The sequence below is a fragment of the Oncorhynchus clarkii genome, chromosome 1 (genome assembly GCF_045791955.1).
Source record: "Oncorhynchus clarkii lewisi isolate Uvic-CL-2024 chromosome 1, UVic_Ocla_1.0, whole genome shotgun sequence".
Lineage (NCBI taxonomy): Eukaryota > Metazoa > Chordata > Actinopteri > Salmoniformes > Salmonidae > Oncorhynchus > Oncorhynchus clarkii.
In genome coordinates, this window is record NC_092147.1 from 76,677,694 (window position 1) to 76,700,628 (window position 22,935).

Genomic DNA, 22,935 nt, shown 5'->3' on the forward strand with positions numbered 1-22,935 from the left:
TTGAGGGAGAGGTTGTTCGTCTGGCACCATGCCGTTAGAGAGCCTACAGAGAGGAGGTAGGCAATCTCATCGTTGTTGGTAACCAGACCTACTACTGTCATGTCGTCAGCGAACTTGATGATGTATTTGGAAGTGTGTGAGGCTGCGCAGTTGTGGGTATACAGGGAGTAATTTATGTGTCGGAGGGCTAGGGTCAGTTTGTTATATCTGGAGTACTTCTCCTGTCCTATCCGGTGTCCTGTGTGAATTTAAGTATGCTCTCTCTAATTATCTCTTTCTTTCTCTCTCTCGGAGGACCTGAGCCCTAGGACCATGCCTCAGGACTACCTGACATGATGACTCCTTGCTGTCCCCAGTCCACCTGGCCGTGCTGCTGCTCCAGTTTCAACTGTTCTGCCTGTGATTATTATTATTTGCCCATGCTGGTCATTTATGAACATTTGAACATCTTGGCCATGTTCTGTTACAATTTCCACCCGGCACAGCCAGAAGAGGATTGGCCACCCCACATAGCTTGGTTCCTCTCTAGGTTTATTCCTAGGTTATGGCCTTTCTAGGACGTTTTTCCTAGCCACCGTGCTTCTACACCTGTATTGCTTACTGTTTGGGGTTTTAGGCTGGGTTTCTGTACAGCACTTTGAGATATCAGCTGATGTACGAAGGGCTATATAAATAAATTTGATTTCATTTGATTTTTGATTTGAGTACAGGTGGGGACTGAGGACACACCCTTGTGGGGCCACTGTGTTGAGGACCAGTGTGAAGGAGGTGATGTTGCCTACCTCCACCACCTGGGGGTGGCCCGTCAGGAAATCCAAGACCCAGTTGCATAGGGAGCAGTTCAGTCCCAGGGCCGTGAGCATTGCGGTGAGCTTATAAGGCACTATGGTACTGAAGGCCGAACTGTAGTAGATTAACAGCATCCTAACATATGCATTCCTTTTGTCTAGGTGGGTGACGGCAGTGTGCGATTGCCTTGTCTGTGGATCTGTCAGGGGGAAGGTGAATAGGATAGTGTATCGGGGAGGGAGGAGGTGATGTGGTCTTTGACTAGCTTCTTTAAGCGCTTCACAATGATGGAAGTAAGTGCTACCGGTCGGCAGTCGTTCAGTTCAGTTACTTTCCCTTTTTTGGGCACGGGGATGATAGTGGACATCTTGAAGCAGGTGGGGATAATGGCCTGAGCAAGAGAGAAATGTCAGAAAACACATCAGCTATCTGGTCTGCACATGCTCTGAGGGCGTGGCTAGGGATGCCGTCCGGGACAGCAGTCTTGCAAGGGTTAATACGTTTGAATGACTCACATTGAATATCCTTTTGAGCATGGTGAAATTAGTGAACAGGTGAAATTATTAATTACACTTTGGATGGTGTATCAATATACATAGTCACTACAAAGATACAAGCTTCCTTCCCAACTCAGTTGCCAGAGATGAATAAAATAGCTCAGGGATTTCGCCATGAGGCCAATGGTGACTTTAAAATAGTTAGAGTTTAATGACTGTGATAGGAGAACTCTGAAGATGGATGAACAACATTATAGTTACTCCAAAATATTAACCTAATTGACAAAGTGAAAATAAGGAAGCCTGTACAGAATACAAATATTCTAAAACATGCATCCTGTTTGCAACAAGGCACTAAAGTAAAACTGCAAAAAATGAGGCAAAGCAATTAACTTTTTGTCCAAAATACAAATTGTTATGTTTGGGGCAAATCTAATACAACACATTACTAAGCACAACTCTCCATATTTTCAAGCATAGTGGTGGCTTTATCATGTTATGGGTATGCTTGTAATCATTAAGGACTGGGAAGTTTTTCAGGATAAAAAATAAAAGTAATGGAGCTAAGCACAGGCAAAATCCTACAGGAAAACCTGGTTCAGTCTGCTTTCCACCAGACACTGGACAATGTAGTCACCTTTCAGCAGGTCAATAACCTAAAACACAAGGCCAAATCTACACTGGAGTTGCTTACTAAGAAGACAGGGAATGTTCCTGAGTGGCCGAGTTACAGTTTTCACTTAAATCTGCTTGAAAATCTATGGCAAGCACTGAAAATGGTTGTCTAGCAATGATCAACAAACAATTCGACAGGGCTTGAATCATTTTGAAGAGAGTAATGGGCAAATGTTGCACAATCCGGGTGTAGACTTACCCAGAAAGACTCACAACTGTAATCCCTGCCAAAGGTGATTCTAACATGTATTGACTCAGAGTTGAATACTTATCTAATCAAGATATATTAGTGTTGTCACGTTCATCGTAATGAGGAGACCAAGGCATAGCGTGATGTGAATACATTCTTCTTTATTAAAACGAAGAACACTAAACAAAATGACCGTGAAGCTATATAACACAAGTGCTGACAGGCAACTACACATAGACAATAACCCACAAAATCAAAATGGAAAATGGCAACCTAAATAGGATCCCCAATCAGAGACAACATTAAACAGCTGTCTCTGATTGGGAACCAATTCAGGCCACCATCGACCTACATATACCTAGACATACCAAAACCCCATAGAATTACAAAAAACCCTAGATGAGACAAAAACACACAGACCACCCTCGTCACACCCTGACCTAACCAAAATAATAAAGAAAACAAAGATAACTAAGGTCAGGGCGTGACAAGTGTTTAATTTTCATTAATTATTTACAAATGTTAAACATCTTCTTCCACTTCCACATTACATAATATTTTGTGTAAATCGTTGACAAAAAAATTACAATTTAAATGCATTTTAATCCAACACAACGAAATGAGGAGGGTCAAGGGGTGAAAAAAGGTCAAGGGGTGTGAATACTTTCTGAAGGCACTATACATGGCCTGGCTCCCCCTCAGCGACCCATCCTGTGCTCCTGTGTGGTTCTGGAGAGGCTGGAAGGTATTGGGGTTAAGCACAGATGTCTTCATAAGGATATATGCTTTAATGCATTCGTGTTTCCGCACCCCAAGGTATTACACTGCAGGAATATGCACACAAAAAAACTCTGGAGATTTCCTCCGCCTGCTCTCTATTACTCTGAGAAATGATACAATTCGGGGGGGTTCAGTGGTAATTGTGGAGATAAGTTTAATACCCCTATCCCCAGACACATGGTCCAGTCAGGAGATGAAAAGGCCTGGAAATATTCATGTGTGGAGAGGGAGAGCAACCTTGGCTCTCTGGCTTTTTAATGTCCTTATCTGTTTTGCACAGGGCCACTTTGTGGAACGGGACCCTCCCAAGTATGCAAATGCGCGGCAATTGGGCCGAGTGTGAATTGGGAAACTCCCAAACGTGTGGTGGCTTAATGTATATTATTATCGCCTCTGTCTGGGAGATGGTGCAGAACACAGTAGTAATTGATGATACGGCAGCTGCCTTTTTTCATTAACGGCTGTTTGCCTCCCTCTACCTTTATAAACTAGTCAGGATGGACACTCTCTATGTGATACGGGCTCACCACTCTATCGGTGTAGCTACTAGTACAGTATGTGTGATGTAATCATTGATTCAATGTAATGTTCTCCTTCTCTTGCTAGCTATGATCTCCACTGGTGAATCCTTGTATGGCAAAAAGTTCTAAAAAATATGTCCACCGTGTGTGTGTTTGTGCGTGTGGGTGGGGCGCGCACACACATGCCCAAATGTGTACCTGGCTCTTACTCCCTACATCCCCAACTGCAACACCTGCTCCTGCCCCCGAGAGGGTCTGAGTAATAAGCCAATGTAATAACACTGTGCTGAGGGTCACGCATAATCAGATAAACCAACATCCGGCTGGTAGATTGCACCTGACTATTCCCCATATGTATGTATACAGTATATACACTGAACAAGAATATAAATGCAACATGTAAAGTGTTGGTCCCATGTTTCATGAGCTGAAATAAAAGATCCCAGAAATGTACCATATGCAAAAAAATATTATTATTTTAAATGTTTAAATGCACAAATTTGTTTACATCCCTGTTAGTTAGAATTTCTCCTTTGCCAAGGTAATCCATCCACCTGGCATGTGTGGCATACCACACAGGTGCACCTTGAGCTGGGGACAATAAAAGGTCACTCTAAAATGTTCCGTTGTCACACAACACAAAACCACAGATGTCTCAAGTTTTTAGGATGCATGCAATTGACATGCTGACTGCAGAAATGTCCTCCAGAGCTGTTGCCAGACAATTGAATGTTCATTTATCTACCCTAAGCCGACTACAATGTTGTTTTAGAGAATTTAGCAGTACATCCAACCGGCCTCCACCATCAGGACAGACACATAGGTGTGAAATGAGAGGGAGAATTCAGTGCTAGTAGACGTTGGCCACAAACTTTTTAGTAATTTAATTGAATAGAGATGAGGGTGAGGTACAGTATACTTTCATCTATCAAAAGTTATGCCATTCAAAAAACACATTCTGTTCTGGGGAAGGCAGCTGAAATACATTATCAAACCAAACCAAAATAAAATTAGGTGATTCTTTTGGAAGTACATTTCCCAAATTCCAACAATGCACATTTATGAACCTGCAGCTAAGTCAAGTACATCATTGTTTCTTTGTTCTCTGTGTGCACAGTATCCAGGGTTTTGAACAAAGAGACATTGATTTCTCTCTCAGTTGGTCCCCTCAGAACAGGATTGAGTAGCACGCAAGGCTCCATAGTCCCAGCTCTTACTCAGCCACTGTTCCCCTATCTCCTAATGGCTCACCCCTTTCTCTCATCTCCTTTAAGGGATGATGTGCCACTGTCAGAGTTGATATCTACTAATAACTGGAGATGTGACATTCAACTGGGCTCAAATCACTACAAAAAAAGTGAGCTTTACACACATGCAGATGTGTACGCACATGCACACAATGCAGAAACACAAAGACACAAATACACACACACCATGGCAAGAGTCCCAGTGTGATGGCCTATTCCAGCCACTTTCAGCTCTCTCTTCATACTCTCTTTACCTTACATTGTGTATCCCTAAAAGGAATAATGTTACTTCTGACAGCAAACTAAACAGATCAAGTGTGACTAGATAGGCATGTATGACTTCATGCTCCCCAAGAATAAAAACAATATTTTCATTGTGATGTGCGTGTGTATCACATTGCTATTTTGTTTAACTATAGCATGGAAGAGCAGCCACAGTCCTTCTAATTTGACCAGACTAAACATTGATTTCCACAATGTCTGACATGGAATTTTATGACTTACCAGGCATATTGTCGGCGTCCTGGAAAAACATTGTATCTAAAACAAATTCACTTTTCAGAAGAAAAAAATAAGGTTAATTTTCATATCTATTGCCATGTATCAATGGAAGTTCACAAGGCATTTTGAATGACTTGTACTATTCATGAAATATACACTGAGTGTACAAAACATTAATAACACCATTCCTAATATTCAGTTGCACCCACTTTTGCCCTAAAAACAGCTTCAATTTGTTGGGGCTGGACTCTATAAGTTGTCGAAAGCGTTCCACATGGATACTGGCCCATGCTGACTCCAATGCCTCCCATAGTTGTGACAAGTTGGCTGGATGTTCTTTGGGTGGTGGATCATTTTTGATACACACAGGAAACTGTTGAGCGTGAAAAATCCAGCATCGTTGCAGTTCTTGACACACTCAAACCAGTGCGCCTTGTACCTAATACCATACCCTGTTCAAAGGCACTTAAATATCCTGTCTTGTCCATTCACCCTCTGAATGGCACACATACACAATCTACAGTAAATCTCAATGGTCTCAAGGATTAAAAATCCTTCTTTAACCTGTACTTTCCCGTTAGTCTACACTGATTGAAATGGATTTAACAAATGACAACAATAAAGTATCACAGCTTTCACCAGGATTCACCTGGTCAGTCTGTCATGGAAAGAGCTGGTGTTCCTAATGTTTTGTATACTCAGTGTATACAGTATATATTTATTTGTTTAATTTATTTTTTGCCTCTCGGGTCCCCTACGGGCCTGGGCCCAGGGGCCTCAGCCCTGTAAACTCCTGCATTATTCCGGCCCTGATTTTCAAAACTACTGGAACAAAGGTTCTGGAGCTTCACTTTAAGCCCAGGATTATCCCTCTTCTGCCTCTCAGCTTCAAATGAGAGCCTCAGAGTCGAGCGATTTATATCAGGCAGAGCGGCAGCTAATGATGAACTCGGAAAGCACAACAAATTCTACACCACCATTGGGTCAGACAACATCACCCGCATTAAAGGCAGAATTTCAATCACATAAGATGCTAAAGTATTATTGGAGCACAAACAGAATCTGTTCTAAAGGAAATTTGAAGATGGGAAGTCGAGCCCCCAATGTCTTGCAATGGGACAGATCAGTAAAGAGCCTGGACATGAAAAGAGTAACATCTCCCAAAATATAGCTGCGAGCAGCAGTGAACGGGGTTCATAGGATGACAGAAAGGACTCAAGATCAGTTGAATAACAAAGCAACCACTATCATGTAGGAACTATCTTCCTTTATGTGCAATCAGTGAAGGCCTAGGCTACCAATACGTAGTTTTTGCGGCTTGCCTACATATCTGCATGTAGGCTAACTCCCCTCCTAAAAAAATTACATGAAATCGCTAGACTGGCTGTTGTGTCGTGCTTATGTTTGCTTTGATTACTCCAACAACAGACAAAGAACTAAGTTTGTTTGAACAAAAGGCAGCAGAGTCACAGATTGAGTGAGAACAGCAGCAGCTGAAAGGACTCGGAGGGGGAGGCATGCAGAAGATCCTGCACATGCTCAGAAATCTCTATATCTTTAGTTCAAAACTTCAGGGTTCCAGAAAGTCAGGAACAGCAAAAATGTAAATAAATGAAAGCATTACCATGTTGATTTCAATCTCAGTTGGTACACTCCACATTAGAATTCCAAAATACTTCAATACACTCTCACATCTGTAATACACTGACTGCACAGCCGGCAGGACTTACAGTTTTTCATTTTACAGATAAAAAAATGTTGTGCCTATTTTCACTATGTTCAGACCACATAATTGGGCAACAGTTAATGTTTCAGTGACGTTCTATTCACACAGCTTCTAAGGACATATACATAATGTTAACATACCAAATGTCATTGCCCCATGTCCATCGGTTCAGTTCTAGAGGCCGTTGTTGTTGCCCATGGTGGAATCATCTAGCCAACTGACTCCTGAAGCCCCCATGGGCTCCAGAGTCTAAAAGCACTCTAGCTAACACATTAGCTAGCTAGCGTTGTGAATTAGCATTTCGCTAGTTAGCTGAGCTGTTTTACAAGAAAACATTTGAGATGACTCAAACACTGTAGCTAGACTGTTCCTCAGCACCAATGTTATTGAAATGTGGGAATGTTAGATTTGTCTTTAAATTTTAAGATAACTGTCATTGAAGTTGGTGGTAACTACTGCAATAACCCAGCATCTTCCAAAAACACATGTCCCGCTCCTGCAGCAAAGTATTTTTAGCATATTTTATTATATTAGCATATGGAATAGTGTGGCCATCTCTGAATGCATCAATGTTATTTTCTCAAACTCTTTAGGGACTATTGTGATGAGTCCAAAGACCAAATTTGGAGTGAATTTTTGTCCATGATAATTTTTGTATTATTATTGTAAGCATTAGCGTTATAGTCAAAATGTATAATTGTTAGTAGTTTCCTCATTTTTTAAGATATCAATGTCAAACTTAACATGGCTCATCATGTTTTTGGTCCTACACCAAACTGGGCGGCAGATATGAGGGTTTAAGTGAGACTGCTTATAACACTGCCACTTTTCGGTGCCATTCTTTTCAACCAAGTTACTCATGGCCTCTAGTTTCTATGTGCCAAATTAGAAAGTTAAAAAAAATCTAAGAATAACAATAGGTTTTACAGCTTAGCTGTGAACCCCTGATATTGTTTTTTTCTTCAAACGGAGCATAATAATGAGCTATGAATGCTGAGTGCCGAGACAGACGCATTAGCTGAGAGTCTGCAAACAACAAAGGAGCGCGTTAACCGTCAGTCAGTCTGTTGTTAATTAGGGAGGGGTGCACACATCCCTAACAGTCCTTACTGCTCCAGTTCACAGGGAGACAAAGAGGTGTCTCTCTTGGATAATTAGTGGGTTTGATAATGAAGCAGACACACATCCAACAGGAGCAACAAACAGGAAACCCTTTGAACTATATGCTTGTGCTCCCCGGGACCCCTTGCCCTGTTTAATAGTCATGACTATACGTCATGACTACACTTCCTGTGACCTTAACACTGCATTTCCTGCTCTATTGTTATACAAATGTTTTATACATCAATATGCATCCTGTTGTCTGCTAACATTGAGTCCTTTGTGGTCCTTTTGTGGTCCTTTTTTAGTGCAGTTGGTAGACCATGGTACTTGTAATGCCACTCATACGTCAAATGTATGCACGCATGACTGTAAGTCGCTTTGGATAAAAGTTTATACTTAATGGCATATATTATAATATAATAGCATCTTCCTGGAATTGTCTGTCCTTGAGCATACAGTAAGACATTCACAACACCTTTATAAAAAACAGTCATTCAATTTCATGAGTATTGCAGTGTGATTCATAACAAGATCACATTTATACAATATCAACCCTGTTCCTGGAAAGCTAGGTTTTCGCTCCTACCCCTGTAACTAACCTGATTAATCTTATCAACCAGCTAATTATTATAATCAGGTGAGCTAGATTGGTGTTTGAGCAAAAACCTAGAAGACAGGGTTGGAGAGCTCTGTCATAAACCCAATTTATGCTTGATACAAAACTGTGGCCGGAGGCTTCAAATGGAGGGTATGACACAATTTCGGAGCCTCCGGGGGCATGTAGAGGCCCAATCAATCTCCGTACTGCATTGCCATGTGCCTCTCAAATTTCATAACAATGCGGAGGGCTCCGTATAGCTCCACATTCACATGATTGGTTGACCGTAGGTGAGTGCGGTACGTCCTGTATAAACACAAACTAACTTCATTGACAACTTACTTCACAATAGCTCTGTTCTGCTATGCTACTGTAAGTGCAAGTATGAAAGCCCTGAAGTCTGCGAAGGCTGCATTGTAGTAAATGCTGTACTGCTACTTCAGACCTTGGATTGACCGTGCAGAGCCTTTAAGACGGAAGTAACCACCAATAAATGGCATTTTTTTAAATGTAGCAAACGGACGTGATTTGTGGTGACAGCCTTCATTAGCGTTTGGATGAAATGCTGATGAAGGCTGTCACCAAAACGCGTCCATTTTCTCTGACAACTGCTACTGCTAAAAAAAGCCATAGAAACGTAAAGAATATTTCAGCGTGTGCTTTTTGAACCCGGCACCCAAATACTTTTTGCTAATCAAATCAAATGTTATTTGCTACCGTACAGATACTTGTATGTATGGGGTATAGAGATGTAAAACACTATTATTGCACACAGAGCGAGTTCATGCAAGTTATTATGTGAACTATTAAGCATATTTTTACTCCTGAACTTATTTAGGCTTGCCATAACAAAGGGGTTGAATACTTATTGACTAAAATCATTTCAACTTTAAATGTTTAATGAATTTGTAAAAATGTCTAAAAACATGTTGACATTATAGTTGAATAGTTGAAAACTGTTGGTAAATAGTATGGTCTGCAGCTTATCATGAGGTACTCTAACTCGGGCAAGCAAAAACGTGAGACTTCCTTAACAACACCAGCGCTGACAGAAACAAGCATCTCTCTGGTAAGAAGAAGGGCATGGGTGTATGCCTTATGATTATCGAGACGTGGTGTGATCATAACAACATACAGGAACTCAAGTCCTTTTTTTCACCTGACTTAGAATTCCTCACAATCAAATGCCGACCGCATTATCTACCAAGAGAATTGAAGAACTGCACGCACATAAGGCCCTCCCCCGCCTTCCCTTCGGAAAAGCTGACCACGACTCCATTTTGTTGCTTCCAGCCTATAGACAGAAACTAAAACAGGAAGCACCTGCACTCAGGTCTGTTCAACGCTGGTACGACCAATCGAATTCCACGCTTCAAGATTGCTTCGATCACGTGTACTGGGATATGTGACGCATTGTGGCGAAAAACAACATTGACGAATATGCTGATCTCAACATTTCCACCCCGCTGATCCTCAACACTGGGTCCCCACAAGGGTGTGTTTTCAGCCCTCTCCTGTACTCCCTGTTCAACCACGACTGCATGGCCATGCACGCCTCCAACTCAATCACCAAGTTGCAGACGATACTACAGTGGTAGGCTTGATTACCAACAACGACAAGACGGCCTACAGGGAGGAGGTGAGGGCCCTCGGAGTGTGGTGTCAGGAAAATAACCTCACACTCAATGTCAACAAAACAAAGAAGATGATCGTGGACTTCAGGAAACAGCAGAGGGAGCAGCCCCCTATCTACATTGAACGGACAGTAGTGGAGAGGGTGGTAAGTTTTAAGTTCCATGGCGTACACATCACGGACAAACTGAAATGGTCCATCCACACAGACAGCGTGGTGAAGAAGGAGCAGCAGCGCCTCTTCAATCTCAGGAGGCTGAAGAAATTCGGCTTGTCACCAAAAGCACTCACACAACTTTCACAGATGCACAATCGAGAGCATCCTGTCGGGCTGTATCACTGCCTGGTACGGCAGCTGCTCCGCCCACAACCGGAAGGCTCTCCAGAGGGTAGTGAGGTCTGCACAACACATCACCGGGTGCAAATTACCTCCCCTCCAGGACACCTACATGACCCGATGTCACAGGAAGGCCAAAAAGATCATCAAGGACAACAACCACCCGAGCCACTGCCTGTTTACCCCGTTATCATCCAGAAGGCGAGGTCAGTACAGGTGCATCAAAGCTGGGACCGAGAGACTGAAAAACAGCTTCTATCTCAAGGCCATCAGACTGTTAAACAGCCATCACTAACATTGAGTGGATGCTGCCAAATACTGACTCAACTCCAGCCACTTTAATAATGAAACAATTGATGTAATCAATTTATCACTAGCCACTTCATATTATATAATGTTTACATACCCTACATTACTCATCTCATATGTATATACTGTACGCTACACCATCTACTGCATCTTGCCATCTTTATGTAATGTATCACTAGCCACTTTAAACAATGCCACTTCATATAATGTTTTTCATACCCCACATTACTCATCTCATATGTATATACTGTACTCTATACCATCTACTGCATCTTGACATTTTGATGTAATGTATCACTAGCCACTTTAAACAATGCCTCTTTATATGTTTTCATACCCTACATTACTCATCTCATATGTATATACTGTACTCTACACTATCTACTGCATCTTGCCTATGCCGTTCGGCCATCGCTCATTCATATATTTATATGTACATATTCTTATTTATTCCTTTACACTTGTGTATATAAGGTAGTTGTTGTGAAATTGTACGATTACTTGTTAGATATTACTGCATGGTCGGAACTAGAAGCACAAGCATTTCGCTACACTTGCATTAACATCTGCTAACCATGTGTACGTGACAAATACATTTGATTTGATTTGACCCCTCCCCTCTTATCTTACCCGAAGCTGCTGACGATGCATGGCCGAGCCAGCGAGATGTATATTATCCATGTCCTTGTTCAGCCACAACTCCGTGAAGTACAGCATAATACAGTTCTTCAGGTCCGGTTGATAAGATTGTCTCAAAAATATTTTTCAAAAGTAACACAATAAAATAAAAAACAATGAGGCAATCTATCTCTGGGACCGTACAGGGGGTACCGGTACAGAGTCCATGTGTATAGGTATAGGTTAGTCGAGGTAATTTTTACATGTAGGTTGGGGTGAAATGACTATGCATAGATAATAAACAGCGAGCAGCAGCAGTGTAAAACAAAGGGTGGAGGTGTCAATGCAAATAGTCCATATGGCCATTTGATGAATTGTTCAGCAGTCGTATGGCTTGGGGGCAGGAGCTGTTAATAAGGAGCCTTTTGGACCTAGACTTGGCGCTCTGGTTCCACATGCCGTGTACAGTCTATGACTTGGATGACTGGAGTCTTTGACAGTTTTTTGGGCTTTCCTCTGACACCCTAGTGTATAGGTCCTAGATGGCAGGAAGCTTGGCCCTAGTGATGTACTGGGCTGTACACACTACCCTCTGTATCGCCTTTTCTGCGCCGTCGCTTAGGGCCTGGTCCGGAGTAAGCAGAAGGTCTAGAGTTGCCGACTCATTGAAGTTGAAATTGTTATCCAAATCGTGATCACTGTTCCGATCTCCATAAGCTGCTTTCGTTCATAGGTGGAGACATTATGTAAAAAAAAAGTTAGGATCAGTGTAAAAAAGTATTTTAATAAGACTGATACTGATTGGTCCTATGTAACAGGTGGGGTGGTTTGAACACGTTCTTATGCCATGCCCCTTGCAATGCTTCATTGTTTGAGTGTACCATCTGTGTTTATTTCGCCAAAGAGCATCACTGACCAGCTAAGGGATAAGGTGATAGATGGCAGGCATCACCATCAGGGCAGCCATTCAATCTAACAGCTTTTGATATTGGAGGACCCCTATGCCAAAACAAACACATGTGAAGTCAAGGCATCTGTTCATACCTGTGTGTACAAACTTGTGAGCCAGATACCTGCCTGCCTCTCCAATGGGCCTAAGTTTCAAACAAGCTGTTGCGGGGCTCTGATTTAATCACGTAACCACAGAGAGTGGGGCCAACCATCCCAAATGAGTGTGATTCATGGCAATGGCATCTGCTTTGGCAGGGGCTTCTAACCAGTGAGGTCAGAGCACCTGATCACAGAGCCATCAGTCTGCAGCTCGTCTTCTTCAACGTGCTTCACCTTTCCAACGTGCCTCGCCCCACTTGGTTTTGACTACGTGGTATACAGCTATGACTGGAAGTGACTTTTTGTAGCAGGTTAGGAGAACTGAAGCAGCAGGTTAGGGGAATTAATGTGGCAGGTCAGGGAAATTAGGATAAGGTTATGAAAGAGATTAGGGTTAGTTAAAAGGCTACCCTACCTGCTACGAAAAGTCACTTCCGGTCATAGCTGTACTCCATATATTCACAACTGCTTTACTGCCGCATCGACCGCTGAGCAAAATTATAATGAAGTGAGTGGTGAGGAACAGAGCTGAGCAGCCAGTCCCTGGGCTTAGAACGAGAGAGGGAGAAGGTTGTGCATATGGAGAGGTGGGCTGGCAGTGCCAAGGAACAGCTCTTTGCCAAACCACGCTGTAAATCAAGCAGACACTCCAGCGGTAACCTTCAGCGGCTCCAGAACACCGACTCCCTCTGTATACATTAATCCTTTATTGTTACTCAGAAATCAAATAATTATGTCTGCAGCGAACAGGAAAATTGCCAGGCGAATACATACACTATTCTTCTTTGTGTATTCTCCTTCACTCTTCCTCTCTTCGTCCAATGCCTTCACTGGCAAATTCAACTAGAAAGTGCCATTCGGATGTAGCCAGTTCACCGGCTCTGTCCTCAGTCTTGTTTTGAGATTCTCAAGGTCAAATGACTAATTTACTGATGCTACAGTGATTGCATCACAGGGGGTGACATATTTTCGTTTGTCTCAATAAAGGTCTATTGAAGTATGATGAGAGCGAGTCATTACCACACGTAGACACCATTAGATCTGTTCACTGGAGGGATTCAGGGGTAACACAATACAAGAATTACAGCGCCACCCGGTGTACTGGCATAGTAATCAGGCTTCAGCAGAGCAAAGAAGGGAGGAAACGGATCATAACGCTAGGTAAATCTCAGTGCCCTAGACAGAGAGCGAGAGGGGGGGGGGGGGGGACAGAGAGCAATAGAGAGAGGCATACAGTAAAGCAGGGGAGGGATGGGCTCTAGGACTTGGTCTAATGGCCGGAACTGAAACTCTGTATAGACTCTGGCATCTGTGACGGCTGATTTACAGCCCTGCCATAGTAAATGAACCGCATCGCTAATGGCACCACTACTTTTTAATGGACATGCCCACAGAGCACTGTGAACCCAAGCTGATCCTCTGTACTGGAAGAGAGATACTGCAGAGAGACAGAGAGAGAGGCAGGGAGGGGGGAGTGTCGGGGACAGAGAGATGATGGCACAAAGAGAGAGAGAGAGAGAGGGAGGGAGAAAGAGGGAGAGAGAATAAACCGCACTGCCGGTTTCAGCAACCTCCCCATCTGTGCTAAATTGAAGATGGAAGGAGGGTGTTCTCAACCATTCCCATCTCCCTTGATATGTAAATGTATTCTGTTACTGCCTGTGATTGCTCTCCTTCTCTCTCTCTCTCTTTATCTCTCTCTTTCTTTTGCTTTCTCTCTTGTTTTCTCTCTGTCCACCACTCTCTCACTGTCTCCCTCAGTACAATGAAACCAAACAGCTAACATACAACATCATGGGAGGAGAGGGACGTAAAATGGCAGCCTTAAATACTTAAAGTTCCAATGCAGCTGTTTTGTTTTTATCTCAATATCAAATAATTTCTGGGTACCAATTAAGTGCCTTACTGTGATTGTTTTAAATAAAGATTTTCAACCCAAAAAATTGCATGTTAGCAGAGATTTCTCAAGCAAGAATTTTGCTAGGACTGTCTGGGAGTGGTCTGAGTGGGGAGGGGAAAACTGAAAACTAGGTTTGGAACTCGCTTTCTTATTGGTCTATTAACTAATTTATCACTTTGGCAGTCTCGTGATATCACCATAGGACGCCAAATATCCATCCCATCAAAACAGGCAGGAATTTCAGGTGGTCTTTTCAAACAGCTCTTACACTAAAAGGGCATTATGGTAATTTTCCTCAATTTCACAGTATTATTCAAACCTCATAGTGTGGAAATATGTATAAAACACAGGAAATCACATGTTTGACTGCACTGGGCCTTTAATCTGATTGAACACAGCTAAAGGATGATCTAAATGGTTGGTTAGGTGATGATGCTACAGTACAGATTAAAATACATATCTTACATTCACATATACTGCACTGTGGACACAGAAAGAAAATTCTTACGTATTGACACCAACCGATTGTGATTTAAGTTATAAACATAACTTTTGAGGTATATAAATGTGATTAAAACCACATCAGTCCCCTGGCTTGTCACAGTGCATTTTCAAGCGAACAGACATAGCCTGACATTCCTCATAGACAAAATCAATTCCTCTCTGTTTGTTTATGGTCGATCCCTTGCTGCCATTCAATTCATCCGCATAAAGAGCGCTCCTGTCCTGTGAAATTCAGTGACGTATTCGAGACAGAGATCAGTCCAGGCACCCTCACAATTGTCCTCGAAATATCACAACCCACTGGGCAAAAACTGGTCAAATCAACATTGTTTCCACGTAATTTCAACTAAAGTAATCAGTGCGATGTCATTGAATCAACATGAAAACTGATTGGATTTGCAAAAAGTAATCAACGTAAGGGAATTTCGTCTTCTTTCTTTTACAGTTTTTGCCAATTGTTTCCACACTAAAATTGGCCCATGAGGCACAATGACGCAAACCTGTAACTAATTTAGCAGAAACATACATAAAATCTGCAATACTACTGGCACATATTTTGCTTTACACTCAGATTGCAATTCTATAACAAACATTTGACAAAACACCACACAATTCTCTACCGTTGGCACAACCTTCACAACTAAAATCTCTTGTGTGCAAATGAAAAGCAACACTGTTCAACAAGCTAAGTTCAATTACAAATTGATCCCTTTCACTTTGCAAACACTAATTGCGTAAATGTTCAGATCAGATCTTTGGTATGGATAAAAAGGTCACAGGTGAGTACTCCTGTGTTTGGAAAACAATGGAGGCAAACTAGGCAAAGAGAGGTGGAGGTGGAGGAAGACCAAGAACAAGAAGACTAATCTCTGATGAAATTGGGTGACTGTGGTGGACCATGTGGTCCATGTGGTCAACCATGGTTTGACCTTGAGAGAGGCTGGGCAGAGAGTGCAGCCCAATCTGAACCATGGTTTGACCTTGAGAGAGGCTGGGCAGAGAGTGCAGCCCAATCTGAACCATGGTTTGACCTTGAGAGAAGCTGGGCAGAGAGTGCAGCCCAATCAGAACCATGGTTTGACCTTGAGAGAGGCTGGGCAGAGAGTGCAACACAATCTGAACCATGGTTTGACCTTGAGAGAGGCTGGGCAGAGAGTTCAGCCCAATCTGAACCATGGTTTGACCATGAGAGAGGCTGGGCAGAGAGCCCAATCTGAGCCGCTTCACCGTAGCATCCATCATCCGGAAGTACCAAAATGAGAATAGGTACAGTATGTACTGCAGACATTGGCTCTACTATTTTTACTACTTGACAGTAGTACAACATAAAGCACAGTGAAGACTGTCGATTCCAATACACACTAAGGGGAAACAAAGTAAATGTTTCATGTATTACTGTATGTATGAAATTGGGAGCAATACTACTTTGTAACATGTTTATCTTGTATACTGCATTACTGTAGTGTGTACTGTACTGTATCCTATTTTGTTTTTATAGAACTGAAAGACGACCACCACGTTGGTAGAACGCGTCTATTTACAGACTAAAAGGAGGCTGCCATTGTGCAAATGGTAGTTGAAAATAATGCCATAAGACTGTGGGAAATCATACAACAAATTATTGAAAACCCTGCCATCTTTAATAACATCAGAGTGAGCTTATCAAACCCAGCCCGCATCCTTAAGAAACACCATCTCTGGATGAAGCACATCTACAGAGCCCCTTTTGAAAGGAATTTCCAAAGAGTGAAGGATAAACAATATGAATATGTGCAAGTAAGTAAATGTACTAGTATTACAATCTTGAAACATTAGAGACTCATTGATGTTGCCAGTGAACTTTATTATAAAGCAATTACAGTATTTAGTGTCATTTCAGAGAATCATGGAGTTGGATGCAAGTCCCATCCCCCAGGAACTCATATTCATAGATAAGGCTGGATTCAATTTAGCGAAGAGGAGGAGAGGAAGGAACATCATTGGTCAACGTGCCATCATTGAAGTACCTAGTCAGCGTGGTAGAAATGTCACCATATGCCCAGCTATGAGCCACCCCCATGCCACCCTAAAACCATACAACACTGCCCATCTCCTTAATTCCCTGAACATCTTACATGACAATGTTTTTCAGCCAGAGCAGAGAGGGCCAGGTGATCCTGAGCAGAAAATGTATGTTCCAATTTGGGACGTTAGTTTCCATTGTGCTGCTCAGGTCTGCAACTGGTTCCATGACCATGACAGGTTAACAATTATCCATCTCCCACCATATTCCCCATTTCTCAAGATATTTTCAGCATGGCAGTGGAAGATGTATGATCGCAAACCCCATGAACGTATGGCCCTTCTCCAGGTAATGGCGGAGGCCTGAGGTGACATTCCAGCAGAGTCCTGTTTTCGCAATGGAGCATTTGATTCTTGACTTATGATTTAGATTTTACTGTATTTTGACAGTTTCTTTTTTTTATTCAGTACAATTGGTTTAACATACAGTACAAACAGTACAAACTGTACAAACAGTGGCAACCCATCATTCAGGCCAGGTGAAGCTCTGAGCCCCACCTGTTTAGCAAAATTGTTTTTGTTTTTTAGTTGTTGTTGCCTGTTTCGCATGTTATTTTAAAAATGCTGCTTTTAAAAATGCAGCTCCAAATGCAGGTGTTCCAGCCTAGCTCAGTGATTTCTGTGTTGGTGGGGCAGCCAGCAGAAAATACAGGGCGTAGGGGTGGGTAACGTTCTCTAGTTACTCTGTGATTGGCTCAATGTTCTGTCACTCATGGGGACACTATGTCACTGCAAAATCACAGATAAATCACGTTATACCGTAGCTTTAATTGGACTGATCATATCAACATCATACTTTCAAAATCTTAGCTAGCAAGCGAGCCTCTTAAATGTAAAGTCCCCATATTTGGGCACCCTCTTTTTAAAATGTTATTAAATTCAGCCTGGTATGAGAACGGTAGCCCCTATCTGTAAAAGCAGGGTGTCTGCGGGAAACTGAGTATTGGCTATTGATTGGGGCCTTCAAATCTTTGGTATGACTTATACATGGGCATACGAATTCATAATGGCAGGTCAGGCTGATGATCTCCTTTCAAGATGGCTGCTACCTACATTTCGGTTAGCGTTGTGAAGAATAAACTAATTAAACACGGAATACATTGATACACACCAAAACCCGGGAGTCCACACATCATGAGGATATCTTATTTGTCTGCCTGTGATCAACCGTTATTGATCACCAGCTCCAACAGTCAAAATATTTATTTTATTTTTTCACCAAAGGTTTTCACCAAACAGGAAACATCTTACAAGGTAAACTTCGATTCGGTCTGTGTTTGAGCTATAGCTACATGGCGAGTATGAAATTAATCCTTAGGTTGGTAGGAACAAATTCTAGCCTATTGCCAATGTTATCTGATGATGTATGACTTAATGGCAACATCGAATGTCTACGGGTGATCTTTGCGCATTAAAAATATGATGTTGCCTCCTTACGCGCTGTAGGCATCCATATCCCCTGTATGTCCCCGACACCACCACAATGTTTGAGAGAGGTTGGTGTTGTAGAAATGTAGTTTTTATAGTGAACAATAGGCACATCCCGTGTGCAAAACCAGTGCAATTACCACGTTCTGACACTTTGGAGAGGTTGAAAGGAAACTTGAATGTACCCTGGATACCCTGTAACATCACCACGTTTGAGTGAGGTTGATATGTTAGAAATTGTGTTTTTATACTGAACAAATAGCATTTAGGGATTGCAAATATGTAATAGCACTGAAATGATCTAATTTACAGAAATATACCACTTTGGAGATGTATAGGGACACTTGGAAATGTCCCGTAACCACACCTGACACCACTTACTAAAACATTTTTTTATTTCACCTTAATTTAACCAGGTAGGCCAGTTGAGAACAAGTTCTCATTTAAAACTGCGACCTGGCCAAGATAAAAAAGCAATGTGACACAAACAACACAGAGTTACACATGGGATAAACAAACGTAGTCAATAACAAAATAGAAAAATCTCATAAAAATAAAGGGAACACTTAAACAACACAATGTAACTCCAAGTCAATCACACTTCTGTGAAATCAAACTGTCCACTTAGGAAGCAACACTGATTGACAAATTTTACATGCTGTTCTGCAAATGGAATAGACAACAGTTGGAAATTATAGGCAATTAGCAAGACACCCCCAATAAAGGAGTGGTTCTGCAGGTGGCAACCACAGACCACTTCTCAGTTCCTATGCTTCCTGGCTGATGTTTTGGTCACTTTTGAATGCTGGCGATGCTTTCACTCTAGTGATAGCATGAGACAGAGTCTACATCCAGGATGGCACATCAATGCGAGTTGTGGCAAGAAGGTTTGCTGTGTCTGTCAGCGTAGTGTCCAGAGCATGGAGGCGCTAACAGGAGATGGGCCAGTACTTCAAGAGATGTGGAGGAGGCCGTAGGAGGGCAACAACCCAGCAGCAGGACCGCTACCTCCGCCTTTGTGCAAGGAGGAGCAGGAGGAACACTGCCAGAGCCCTGCAAAATGACCTCCAGCAGGCCACAAATGTGCATGTGTCTGCTCAAACGGTCAGAAACAGACTCCATGAGGGTGGTATGAGGGCCCGACGTCCACAGGTGGGGGTTGTGCTTACAGCCCAACACCGTGCAGGACGTTTGGCATTTGCCAGAGAACACCAAGATTGGCAAATTCGCCACTGGCGCCCTGTGCCCTTCACAGATGAAAGCAGGTTCACACTGAGCACATGTGACAGACATGACAGAGTCTGGAGACGCCGTGGAGAACGTTCTGCTGCCTGCAACATCCTCCAGCATGACCGGTTTGGCGGTGGGTCAGTCATGGTGTGGGGTGGCATTTCTTTGGAGGCCACACAGCCCTCCATGTGCTCGCCAAAGGTAGCCTGACTGCCATTAGGTACCAAGATGAGATCCTCAGACCCCTTGTGAGACCATATGCTGGTGCGTTTGGGCATGGGTTCCTCCTAATGCAAGACAATGCTAGACCTCATGTGACTGGAGTGTGTCAGCAGTTCCTGCAAGAGGAAGGCATTGATGCTATGGACCGCCCGTTCCCCAGACCTGAATCCAATTGAGCACATCTGGGACATCATGTCTCGCTCCATCCACCAACGCCACGTTGCACCACAGACTGTCCAGGAGTTGGCCTCAGGAGACCATCCGCCACCCCATCAGGAGCATGCCCAGGCATTGTAGGGAGGTCATACAGGCATGTGGAGGCCACACACACTACTGAGCCTCATTTTTACTTGTTTTAAGGACATTACATCAAAGTTGAATCAGCCTGTAGTCTGGTTTTCCACTTTAATTTTGAGTGTCACTCCAAATCCAGACCTCCATGGGTTGATACATTTGATTTCCATTGATAATTTTTGTGTGATTTTGTTGTCAGCACATTCAACTATGTAAAGAAAAAATATTTAATAAGAATATTTCATTCATTCAGATCTAGGATGTGTTATTTTAGTGTTACATTTATTTTTTTGAGCAGTGTATATACAGCGTGTGCAAATGTAGTAAGATTAAGGAGGTAAGGCAATAAAAAGGCCATAGTGGCGAAATAATTAGAATTTAGCATTAACACAGGAGTGATAGATGTGCAGAAGATGAATGTGCAAGTAGAGATACTGTGGTGCAAAAAAGCAACAAAATAAATAACAATATGGGGATGAGGTAGTTGGGTGGGCTATTTACAGATGGGCTGTGTACAGGTGCAATGATCGGTAAGCTGCTCTGAGAGCTGATGGTTAAAGTTAGTGAGGGAGATATAAGACTCCAGCTTCAGGGATTTTGCAATTCGTTCCAGTCATTGGCAGCAGAGACCTGTAAGAAAAGGTGGCCAAAGGAGGAGTTGTTTTTAGGGATGACCAGTGAAATATACCTGCTGGAGCGCTGCTACGGGTGGGTGCTGCTATGGTGACCAGTGAGCTGAGATAAGGTGGGGATTTACCTAGCAAAGACTTATAGATGACCTGGAGCCAGTGGGTTTGGCGATGAATATGAAGCGAGGGCCAGCCAACGAGAGCATACAGGTCGCAGTGGTGGTTAGTATATGAGGCTTTGGTGACAAAACAGATGGGTGGTAGATGTGGTAGACTACATCCAATTTGCTGAGTAGAGTGTTGAAGGCTATTTAGTAAATGACATGACAAATTGCCGAAGTCAAGGATCGGTAGGAGAGTCAATTTTACGAGGGTGTGTTTGACAGCATGAGTGAAGGATGCTTTGTTGCGAAATAGGAAGCCAATTCTTGATTTAATTTTGGATTGGAGATGCTTAATGTGAGTCTGGAAGGAGAGTTTACAGTCTAACCAGACACCTAGGTATTTGTAGTTGTCCACATATTCTAAGTCAGAACCGTCCAGAGTAGTGATGCTAGACCGGCTGGCGGGTGCGGGTAGCGATCGGTTGAAGAGCATGCATTTAGTTTTACTTGCATTTAAGAGCAGTTGGAGGCCACGGAAGGAGTGTTGTCATTTGGAGGTTTGTTAAAACCAGTTAAGCATTAGGGGGCGCTATTAACATTTTTGGGTGAAAAACGTTCCCGTTTTAAACAAGATATTTTGTCACAAAAAGATGCTCGACTATGCATATAATTTACAGCTTTGGAAAGAAAACACTCTGACGTTTCCAAAACTGCAAAGATAACGTCTGTGAGTGCCACAGAACTGATGTTACAAGCGAAACCCAGATAAAAATCCAACCAGGAAGTGCCGCATTTTTTGAAACCGCCTCATGCCAATGACTCTTTATATGGCTGTGAATGAGCTACGAATGAGCTTACGTTTTCCACGTATTCCCCAAGGTGTCTACAGCATTGTGACGTATTTTTACGCATTTCCATTGAAGAATAGCTGCAAGGGAGCATATTTAGCAAGTGGTCACATGATGTCTACCGCAGAAAATCTTAAAACGTAAAATACTGAGGTAGCCATTTTTCCAATCGCTTCTTATGAGAAACCAATTGCCTCTACGGATATATTATCGAATATATATGTTAAAAACACCTTGAGGATGGATCCTAAACAACGTTTGCCGTGTTTCTGTCGATATTATGTAGCTAATTTTGAAAAAAGTTTGCCGTTGTAGTGGTAGCATTTTCCGGTCGATTTCTCAGCCAAGCATGATGAACAAACGGGAGCTATTTCGCCTACAAAAATAATATTTTTGGAAAAAAGGAACATTTGCTATCTAACTGGGAGTCTCCTGAGTGAAAGCATCCAAAGTTCTTCAAAGGTAAATGATTTAATTTGGTTGCTTTTCTTATTTTGGTGAAAATGTTGCCTGCTGCCAGCAGAGCCTAGCATAGCATTATGCCATGATAAACTTACACAAATGCTTGTCTAGCGTTGGCTGTAACACATATTTTGAACATCGAGATGACAGTGTTGTTAACAAAAGGCTAAGCTTGTGTTTGAATATATTTCATGAATAGGAGAAGTTTCAAGGGGTATTTCTGTCCGCTGCGTTATGCTAATTCGTTTGAGGCTGAAATTCTCGATTATCTGCCCATTTCTATTTGTCCCCCATGTCCTTGTCGGGAATTGTTCATTGTAAGTATGTGTGCCTTTTGTGACTGGTGGCATGGAAGTCAAAAGCAGTAGAGCAGAACTTGGTAAATGGCCAGAGCCGTTTCACGCACATAACTCCCGGCTTACAAAAATCACAAAAAACACATGGGCACAAAACCCATCTCGCACCAGTCACAAAAGGCACGCTTACTTACAATGAACAATTCCCTACAAGGACATGGTGGAAACAGAGGGAACATTTACAACATGTAATTAGGGAATTGAAACCAGGTGAGTGTGACTATCAGACAAAAAAAATGGAACAAGAAAAATGGATCGACGATGGCTAGAAGACCGGTAAGTCGACCGCTGAACACCGCCCGAACAAGGAGAGGAGCCGACTT